Raw genomic sequence first — 10,923 nt, 5'->3', positions numbered from 1 at the left:
GATTTTCCAACAGCCTCCCTATTTTTCATCCCTCTCTCACGCAAGGGCCGGGGCTGAGATTGTTCTTGGAGGTTGTGTGTGGTCCCTGTCACTTCACGGGACTTGGGTAAACACCCATTGCTTTGTCAGGAGCTGAATAGGAAAGTTAGCCCCAAATTAGCACTAATGTGAGGTCATTTAACCCTTATGGGAGGTCTTTTGAAAAATCATAATAGAGCCATACAGGAGTCCCCAAACCAGTCACAGACTGACAAAGTGCACCATTATCATGCCGAGATGAGGTCAAAATTGTAAATACCCCGAGACCAGCCCAGTGAAACTTCCCTCCTGCTGGGCTGATTATTCCTAAAGCAGGTGCTGCTCCCAAATCCCCGTGCAATGGCTACAAACTCCCCGGATCCTGCAGGGTTTTCAGGCCAGGAGAATGAAAAGTGATATTGGAGCCGAGAGGAGCGTCAGCGTCTGCCAGTGCAGCGATTTCATTGACACGGTGCTGGGTCAGGGCAGCTCTTCCTGCAGTTCCATTGTCCAGCCCTGGAAACACGAGCTGGGCTGTAATTGCCATTTGAAAAGAACTGTGTGTGTGGCTGGGCTGGGATGTGTAGCAGCATTTTGGGAGTACTGACCCTCTGGGAGAAGAGGTTTAGGTTGGGAAGAAGAGGAGTTGGTTCCTCTGACCCACTGTGTGTGGCTTTAGGCGGGCCCAGATGTGGTTGGCACCGTGCAGATGTGAATGGTTTGTGTCTCTGTTGCCGTGGGGACCTTTGCACTGCGCTGTCTTGCCAGACCCTAAAGAGAGGAGAGGCTTTCCCAGCCTCATGAGGGTGCTGGAGATGATGAACCCTTGAAGTTTGGGGCACTTGATGGGATCAGAGGAGATGAGGATCATTCCACACCCTTGGAGCCGCCAGAGCCTGTTCATCAGCACACCGGCCAAAGGGAAGAACTGAGACCTTCCCCAGCCGCCAGTTGTGCTTCCCTGAGTGCCAGCAAGAGCTGGCTCCCTAATTCCAGCCTTCCTAGGATGATTCTCCAGGTTGTTGTTGAGAAATACTTCTCTGCCAAGCAGTCGGCAGGACCGGAAGCTCCGGATACCTCTCCCATCTGCGAAGGCAATCAGACAAAATGCCAAGCCCAGGGGGCAAAATTTCAGTCCTGGTGCCAGTCTTGCTTATTACATATCTGGGTTCTGCAGCCTGGTAGGACTTTCATCATGTAATTTATTTGCTTCTCAACATCCCTGCAGTTATTAAAAGCACCGGGCTCGGAGCTGCCACCCAGGGTTTCTCTAAATAGTACATCTGCCTTTCGGGGCAATCCCGGGCTGTTCATTTTACAGCCTGGCCTCAGGCAGCGAATGGCCAGCATTGATCTGGGTTCCTGGTAGCCAGGGGGGCTGCCTGGGGTCTTTAGGACACAGGAGATCACAGGGAGAAAGGATCAGATACCGAGGGGATGGGCCCTGCAGCAGTGTCAGCCAAATGGCACGCTCGGGTCAAGGGGGAGAATCTCCCAGTGCCCTGCCCTGCCCTCTGCCTCAGTGCCAGCTCACTCTGCGAGGGGCACTTTGGCACTGTGTGGCAGAAAACAACAATCCCCCATCCACAATCTCCCTTGGGAAGGCTCACACTGCCCTGTTTGGCAGATTGGCACTTGCCTACGCTGAGGGTTCAGTGCTGGCTCCAGGCAGCTGGTTGGGCTCCCCAAATATCTCATCTCATGGAGTGGGATTAAGCAGCTGGGAGCAAGGAAAGGTCCTCAGGTTAGGTTGTGTTCCCCATCTCTAGTCCTGCTGCTCCTTCCAGAGCCTGGTCAAGGTGAAGAACTACTCTAAGGCACTTATTCCCATCAGCTGGAATGCAAAGGCAGGGCAGACCCAAGACAGGGAGTAGCCCATCCCTGCCGAGCACCTTCAAGTGCAGGGACCCAAATGGAGAGCCAGGTAGGCCAGGTGGGAGCCTTGTGCCTCATTTCTCTGACCTTTTGTTAGAGAATGAATAAAACACATTTAACACCTGCCATCCTTCACCTGAACCCAGGCTTCAGCTTTGCCTCTCCACCAAGCTCTGGAGCTGCTTGTCCTAGGTCTGACTCAGATTAGATTTTTCTAATTTATCCTAAAATTATTCCATTCTATCATGAAATTTAGAGCAGCAGGCACTGCTTTTACTGGCAGTGATTAATCCTAAAGCTGCTCTAGGAGCTCTCTGGAAAAGGTCTCGCTGTCAGGGCTATAAATCCTCCAGTTTCCTTTCTGTGCCTTTTCAGGACTCACTCGTACTTGGGTTTTGGCCACAAGCCCCAGTTCCGGCTCCAGCAGAGACACAGTTTACGCTGGGGCAGCCTAATTTGTTTGATCCTGTTTCAAACTGGGGTAAAAATGCGTTGCTATAAGTCACATCTCCACTGGTGGTTTGCGTGGGTGAGCAGACACTCGGGGTAGGCAAATTTTTTCCAAGACTCGCATAAAACTCCTGGCAGTGAGGTCCTGGCTGCAGATCCCATGAGAGCCCCGGGGGTGGCTCCTCTCCAAGGGCTCCATGTGGGACTGCCCAAACAGGCCTGGCACTGGAACAGGCTCAAAGGTGGGGAGAGGCACAGCTCGGGCTCACGGACGTGCAGCGGGCAGAGCTTTTGGGGTTCCAGCTTCCCATCGCTGCTTCCCATGGAAACGGGTCCAGAGCAATCCACAGCTTCCTCAGGAAGCAGCAGGGACTGGTGCTTGCTCTCTGTGAGCAGGGACAGCACCCAGGGAATGGCTGGAGTTGTGTCAGGGCAGGGTTAGGTTGGGTATCAGGAGAAGGTCCTTCCCCCAGAGGGTGGTTGGCACTGAACAGGCTCCCCAGGGCAGTGGGCACAGCCCCAGAGCTCCAGGAGTGTTTGGACAACAGGGGGGGATTGTTGGGGTGTCTGTGCAGGGCCAGGAGTCAGACTTGGGGGATCCTTGTGGGTCCCTCTGTGGTTCTCTCCTCCCTGAATACCAGTGATGAGGCCACTGCTGGACCCAGCACCAGGTCAATGATAAATCAGGTTTGCCATTCTCATAGATCCTACCTGGCCATCAGAGCCTGGGGTTTGGGTGCCCTACAGTATTTGTGGGGAAAATATGACATCAGCTTAGCAGGGAGGCTGATTCCTAGATCTTGGAGTAAAAGAAGGTTGATTTCTGTATTAAACAAAGCCAAAGCAACAGCTGGTTTTGTAAGAGCTGTGTGCTTTTTGCAGAAGGCATTTTCTCTGAGGAAGGAAAATCCCCAGACCCTGAGGGCCAGCAGCCCTCATTTGCCACCCAGGACATTCTTAGTGCATCTCTTTAAATGTTGCAAAACCACCTGATATTTTTCCATTCCATGGGATAGCTGCTTGTGAACTTTCTCTTAATCCCCCAACAACAACCTGCCCCAAGGAGCGAGTTCCTTGCAAGTTCCAGCCCCACACAGGGCTGACAAAAACTAAACTTATCAGCTGGGTTTGCTTGTGGATTTGTGTGTTTGACCTACGTGCTGGGCAATCTAGAAACAGTCCAATAAGTTCTTACCAGCTTTGGTCAGATTTGTTATCTAAAGGGGGTGATGAACTGATATGATTTGAATTTCAGTTTCATTTCAGATGGCAAGATTTTGCACTGTAGATGTTGCATGATGGCCTGGCCAGGGAGACTAAGCAATATGAGCAGGTGGAGTGAGTCAGAGCTAAGTGGGCCTTTATTTGGTATCAAATATGATAGACAAGTGCCAGCGAGGAAGCAGAGCTTGCCCACCACCAGAGGGTGGGGTAGATGGGTATCTTGCTCTCTCTCCCCTAGACTTCAGAGCCATGGGGAGGATATCTGGGAGAGACGATCCTGGTGGAGTCTCAGGGCTCTCCAAGCTGTCCTGTTCCTGCAGGAGGGAGCGATGGGAGCGGATCCCGGGTCCCATCCTGGGCTGTGTGGGAGAGGTGTCAGCAGGGGGTGGGCTGTGGTGTGTGGGCTCTGACACCTGGCTGTGATTCCCTGTCTCACAGCCTCATCCAGGGCTGGATGCAGCTGTGGATGGAGGAGGACTGTGCAGCTGAGGGGGTGCTGGGATGACTCCAGAGGTCCCATCACCCTGTTAAAGCTTCTCCTGTGCTGTCAGAGGGCTGGTCCCAGCAGGGCTGTGCAGGACCAGAGGGGAGCCACTGACTCCTCAAGCTGCCAGACAAAGGTGACATTTTGCAGCAACTCCCTTGAGCCAAAAGACAAACCCCAAAAGTTCAAGTCTCCCCTTTCTCCAGCCCAGAACTGTCAATTTTTACAGGAGGCTCCAGCATGGTCTCTTTGCTGGGGCTTTGCTGCATCATCCAACCCACTGTCAACTCTGTATTTTTGGAGCAGGGCTGCTGGCTGTGTGTTGGCAGGATAAATCTGGAGCCCTTGGGGAGGGAGCAGGACCAGCCCTGGGCCTGTTCAGGGGAGATTTTCAAAGGGAAATCCCTCCCTGCCTGTAAAGAACTGAGAGCTGGAGCTCCAAGCTGGCTCAGGAGCTGGGGCTGTGTTCCCTGAGCGGTATCAGCGATAGCTCTGACTCACACAGGGCCTTTGGGCTTCCCAGTTTTCTCACTGGGAATGAGATTCAGTTCCCACAGTCGCTGTCCTGAGCCCCTGCCCAGCTCTGCTGCCTCTCCCCTCCCTCTGCCTTGGCCTTTTCCTTTGAATTCTTCAAGAGCAGGAGCTGTCTCCAAGCCAGGCCTGAGATCTGGGCATGGAATCCCAGTGCCAGGGACAATTTTAGAGTCAAATCAAGACTGTGGGGCCGACTTCTCCCTCTGCTCTGTAAATTGTCAGGTCTGACAGCTGTTTTCTCAAGCTGTGGTGGGAAAGTCATCTCCTGCAAAGTGCTGAGGCCGGAGAAAGGCAGGATGACTGGCTGCTGTGTGCCCGTCCTGGCCACCCCAAAACACCCCCTGTGCCAGTATCCCAGGGGTGATTCAGATGAGTAATGACAGGGGCAGGAGAGAAGTGAGAAATAATTAAAATTCCCGGTGCTTTGATGAGTCCCAAACTGACCAACCTCAGCACTGACAGGTCACGGTCCTGCCAGCGCAGGGGAAAACCACAGGTCCTTGGTAGGTGTAAGATTGGCTTCCAAATTGCTTCACTTTGTGGGGTGTGTGAGGGAGTTATTTTCCTTTCTGCCTCTCTTCATTCCTGAGCCTGCAGGAGTGGGGTTTTTTGAGGTGTTTTGCCACGATGGGGAAGGACGGAGAGATTTTCAGGCGGAGGAAACTTTCACATGAGCGGGTGATTGCAGGAAGTCAAGGCTTTCAGAGGCGACTAAATAAACTAATAACAGCAAGTATCAGCAGATTTGTGATGAAACCGTGGAGGCCTGGCAAACCCCAGGCATTATTAGTTCCAGATGTTGCTCACAGATAAGCATCTCTGGCCTGAGCTTTTCTAATTACCGACAGAAACTAAGTTGCCACGTAAAAGGTTCCTTTCAAAGCTCCCTGAGATTCACCCCAGTCCGTCAGGATGGACTGATACTTGTTCCTGTTTCCTCTTTTTGTTTGCTACTGTGCAATTTACTGAATGAAGTCGGGTTTTCTGTGCTGTTCTTGGATTCAAGTGGGAAGTGGTGTGTGATGGGAGCAGACAGTGGGATCCAAACCCACCGGGTGCTTCAGCTGGAGCCTGAATCTGAGCCCAGTTGGGATCTGACGTGCTGCCTGATAAGGGTAATTTATTCTGAGCAGCTCGGGACACCTCTGCCAGTGCCATTTCCATATCTCTGCTCAGGGAGGGCTGATTAATGAGGGATGGAGTCAACTGAGGTACCCGAGACCAAACTCATCCCTGCTGGAGCGTCACTGCCTGACATCAGATAACTTCCTGAAGGGAGGCAGCTTTGATCAGGCTGCAGCACTGGGGGAAATGGTTGGGAGCAATACCTGATGTTTTGCATCTGGTCCATTTTAAGAACTGTTTTCATGTTTAAAAATAAGTTTCTCTCAGGGAGGAATGGCAGCGCTGTGGTAACTCTGGGCCCAGCCCTGAGCCCTTCCCTGCACTGCTGGCACTGCTGACAGCACCTCCTGCTCCTGCTGTGCTGATCACCCAGGGGGAACTCAACCTCTTGGTTTTTTTGCAGGAGGAAATGTGCTTTTGTGCTCAGAATTGGATGGGAGAAACCTTCCCCTGCCTCCTCCTTCCCTGCCCATGTTTGTAGCTGAACATCACAGGAGCCCTGAGCCTGGGCTGAGATGGAGAACGTCCTTCTGACACCTCCAGCCAACACCCTCCCTCTCTGGACTAAACTGGGATGTCCATCCCCACTGGTGGGATCCTTCCAGCTGGGTTTGGATTGACAGTCAGCTCCAGGATGAGCTCAGGCCAGAGAACACAGAGAAAAAGTGAAGCTTCTTCCACCAGGAGAAGGTGGCTGGGCCAGGGAGGGGGTCATGTTTGTTTGTTTAACTGGAGGTCCCTGCCCTGAAGACTCTCAGTTGGGTCAGTTGTTTGCAACCCAAGCTTGTTACTGCCTAAAAACTGGTAGAACTAGATAAAGACAACAGGAATTTTCCTATAGCCCCGTGGGCTACAACAGATAATAACAAACTGGCCTGACTCTTATTAAAAAGACATTTAAGCATCGGGTCATGTTGTTTGGTGGTGCTGGGATCCAGCAGAGCCAGCTGGATTCCCAGAAAACTCTGTTGCACCCACTGGAAAGCAGCTGCTGGGAAAGGGCCAGTGAGGGGTTTGGCCCTGGGGCTTCAGAAGGCCAAATTCTTCTTTTTCCTTTTCCTCCTTATGACTCTGACAATGGAGCTATAGAGGCACTTCTGGAGCCTCTGCTGTGCTGTACAAACACAAGGAAGGGCAGTGCTGCCAGACTGAGCCCTGCAGCCCAGGGGAGTTCCAGCTCAGCTTTTTGTTCTGCCTTCCCAGGGAAAAGGCTCTGGGAGACACTGGGAAAGATTGTCTGCTTTGGATATCAAAGGTTTCTGCGAGCTTACATAGCACAAGCTGTGCTTTTTTTTTTTGCTGGAAAAGCACCTGAAGCAGGCACATCTCCCTTTGGAGAGCAGCTCACTTTAACCTGCTCCAGGCTGCTTCCTCTGACTGCCTATTAATTGCTGAAGTGTTTTAATAACCTTTGGTCAAAGGCAGCTGAAATTCCTGGCACATCACGGGACAGCTGGAGAGGATGTTTGACAGCTGTCAGTGGGAAAAGCTGTGTATCCTAAAGGGATTAAAGCCCTTGCTTTGAAGTTTCTCACAGGCTACACAGACCTGGGGAACGGGGAGTGGGAAGTGACTTGGGTGAGGTCACACCTCAAACGGGAGGGGGGAGGGAGAAATGGGAATATCGGGATGTCACGGACACGGGGCCACTGTGCACCTCGGGCAGCTCCTCCAGCTGCAGCCCCAGCCCTTCTCCTGAGGGCTGGAGGCCCTCTGAGTGATGTTGTGCTCAGTCACGGAGCTGCTGATGTGTCCCTCCTGAAATGCAGCTAATCCCAGTCTGCCCCTGGATGTTTAGAGAGGGTTTAACAAGCCAAACACCAGCGCAGCCCTGTTGCCTTGGAGAGGGTGTAGCTGTGAGCAAAATTTGGCCCTCTGCTCCAAACCTTGCAGTTTGTCTTGACTGCTGCGTGCTTTATTTTTAGAGCATCATAAAAGGCTTTTGTTCCAAGGTATATTTAACAGGGGAGTGGAAGGGAAGTGGGAGGGTTTTGTGCAGGGAGAATGTATCTCTTGGTCTCTTTTCTTCTAAACCCACCCCCTCACCAGATACTCTTGGAGGGTGGAGTATAAATGAAGGGGGGAAAAAAAAAAAAAAAGAAAAAAAAAAAGAGAGAGAGAGAGAAAATAATAATTAGAAATAGTGAAATCACAGTCAAAGGGATTGTCTGGGCGTCCCAGGCCTGGAGGCCTCTCAGGCGCCACAAAACACACATTATCCCAGGAAAGATTTATTCCAGGGGATGGAAGGGGCAGGGCAGGGGTGGTCCTGTCTGGAAGGAGCTGGTGGAGGGGAGGGCTGTCCCTGCTTCCCACCAGGACACATCACACCCAGACTGCTGCGTGCTGGGCTGGCCCAAAGCTGACTCAGGGCAGGCTCAGAGGGTCCTGTCTTGGGGGGGAGATGGATGGGGAGCAGGAAACATTTTTCCTCTGGGCTTGAAAAGGTGTTTGAGAGAGCTCTGGTGGTACCAACAAGCAACCAGACATGCACAGCCCCACAGGAGGGGTGGGTTTGTGCTGGGAGTGATGTTCCCCAGTCCTGTGCTGGGGACAGGCACCCAGGGAATTGCACAAGGAATGAGGCTGGATGTGGGAAGGAGCTCGTGTGTCAAGTTCCACAGTTGTAGTAGGATCCTCTCAGGAAAAAACAGGTGAAGTCCTGGAGCAAAGCTAAGAAGGAACTTAGTGCTAAAAAAGAGAATTAATAACACCAAGAGAGTCGGTCACAGCTGACCTCGGGGAATCCCAGAGGATTTGTTCAAGAAGAATCCGTGTTTTGCCTTCCCACGAGGGACCTCGTGGCTCCTCAGGCAGACTCCAGACTCAGGGAAGCAGGACAGGGCACAAAGACTGGCAGGCAGCACCAGGAGCCTGGTAAGGCCAGACTGGCCCTGGCTGCCCCAGTTCCACTCAAGCTGTGCTGTTGAGCTGCAGGAGAAACAGGGGTGGGTTTAAACCCCCAAAGGTGGAGCCAAGGCTGTGTCAGAAGCACTTTAGTCACAGACCTTGGCTCTGGGCAGGCAGAAGGGTCTGGTGGGTTCCTTTTTCTCCTGTCCCCTCTCCTAAAGCAGCAGTGTCATCCCTGCTGGTCTGCAAAAGGCTGAGTCTGAAAACCTGAACCAAATCCCGAGGTGGATTTGGCCTGGCAGTGGTGGCACCTTTCACCTGTCACCCAGGCAAAGCCTGCCACCGCTCAGCTTTGCCAGACACGTCTCTCCCTCTCTTTTCTTTGACAGGGGTTTTTCCCCCAGAGGTCAGAATCCTATGCCCTGCTGTCCCCCTGCATGGTCTGGCTCAGGCAGTGTTTTCTCCTCCTTCACTTTTGTTGCTGGAATTCGGTTAAGTCTCACTGAAAGGTCAGAAGAAACTTGGAAATCCCCTGGGGGGATGTTGGTGCTCTGCACTACCCAGAGCCAGTGAAATACTCTCTGCCTGGGTCCTGGTGAAGGACAAGCACCCAGGACTGTGGCTCTGGTCACCATGAACTGGGCAAAGCTGCATTAATTTGGACACATAATCAGAATACTGATCAACAACTGTGTAGGATTTGTGCTTTCCTTGGCTTAACAGGACGTGTCCCTGCCCTTGGTAAGGTGGTTGGGACTGGATTATCTTTTGGTCCCTTCCAACCCAAACCACTCTGTGATTCTATAATTCCATACAGGTTCTTTTCTCTCCTTTCTTTGCACTCTCAGCGCTGCAAGGTCTGTGCTATGGCACTGCTTTGATCATCAGCCCCCACTCAGCTGACTTTTGGGTATTACTGTCCTCTGCTGTGTAAGTTTTTGGCAGCTGGTGCTCTCCAGCAATCCCAAATGGAGTTTGCACTGCTCCAGACCTTTGGTTTCCATCCCCAGCAAACAGCCTGTGCCCAGTGCCCGGGTGCCTGGCAGGCAGGAGCTCACACAGCAGGGTGCAGGGGGATCTCTGCTGGCTCAAAGCTCAGCCCAGCCGTCATCAGCAGACACGCCGGGGTCATTCCTCGCGCTGCGCTCCATGCTGAGCCAGGAGCCACAGCTGATGTGTTCGAGGGTGTTGCACCCAAATTAACGTGCTCTGCCCTCACCCGAGCCTGTGTGGACACGCCTCGTGCCCGCCCGAGTGGGCTGGGGAGGGTGTTTGTCAGCGGGGAGAGCTGCTCTGACTGTGACGGGAGCACCTCCAACCCCACGCTGAGCAGGAGCCCGGTGGGACCGGCAGCGAGTGAGACGCGATGGGGGGTGAGAAACGAGGGGTGGAAGCCTTTCCTTCTGCCTTTGTTTTAAGGCCTGTGTCAACTTGCCTCGTTAAAATCCTCTCCTGCCTTCCAAATCCAGTCAGGGTTGAGTCACGGCTGAGCCCATCCTCTGCCTCCTCATTGCAACACGGATGACAGAAACCATCCAACAGGAGGGCTTGAAGCCCTGATGAGTTCTGTTCTGTTGCATAAAACCTTTTCCCCGTTTCCAGGCGAGCTGCTGCAGAGGTGTTGCCCGGGTGGTATTCCCTCAGCCTGTTCCCAAAAGCGGTGTCCGGACTTCCCGCTCGGAATAACGCTGGGAACGGTATGGGAAGGGGTTATCCCACAGACCTGCTCCTTCCATAGCCAGTGTAATGAAAGGATTCCCTGAGCCAGCATGACTTGGCATCTAAATTTGGGGGAGGGGGAGGGAATTAAAGTTCTTTTTTAAGAGGAAAATTTTAAGAGCTGGGGGGAAAATCGCCCACATTTATGGAGACGTTCTGAGAGAAGGTGAGGAAAGGCAAGAAAGGGTCATCCTGTACACTTACCATGTAGGAATGAGAGGAAACTAAGAGGCTTTTCTTCTTCCCTAATTTATTCCTTTATATATACATATATATATGTATTTTTGTCTGTGTATTTATACATAAAGAAACAGCAAAGGACAAATCACTCCCCCCCTTCCCCAATCTGTAAAAAACTGACAGTTCTTTGGCATCCCGGGAGATGGGAACCCGTCCACCAAACTGAAACTAATTATCACCCAGATGAATACCTGATTCCACTCCTTTATCCTACCTCCTTCCCCCCGGAGGGCTTTTCCCTCCTTCCCCACCCAGCCTGGTGTCCCCACCCTCGCGGCCGGCAGGCAGAGGGTTACGCTGCACCTGTCTGGGTGTACCTGTCCCAGGGCACCTGTCCCGGCAGCCAATCCCGGCTCTGACCCACCTGTCAGCCAAATACCTGCACGGGAAACCTGCACATAAAT

The sequence above is a fragment of the Myiozetetes cayanensis genome, unplaced genomic scaffold, assembly GCF_022539395.1.
Source record: "Myiozetetes cayanensis isolate MyiCay16 unplaced genomic scaffold, myiCay2020 scf31, whole genome shotgun sequence".
In the NCBI taxonomy this organism is placed as follows: Eukaryota; Metazoa; Chordata; class Aves; order Passeriformes; family Tyrannidae; genus Myiozetetes; species Myiozetetes cayanensis.
This window is presented reverse-complemented; position numbering follows the sequence as displayed.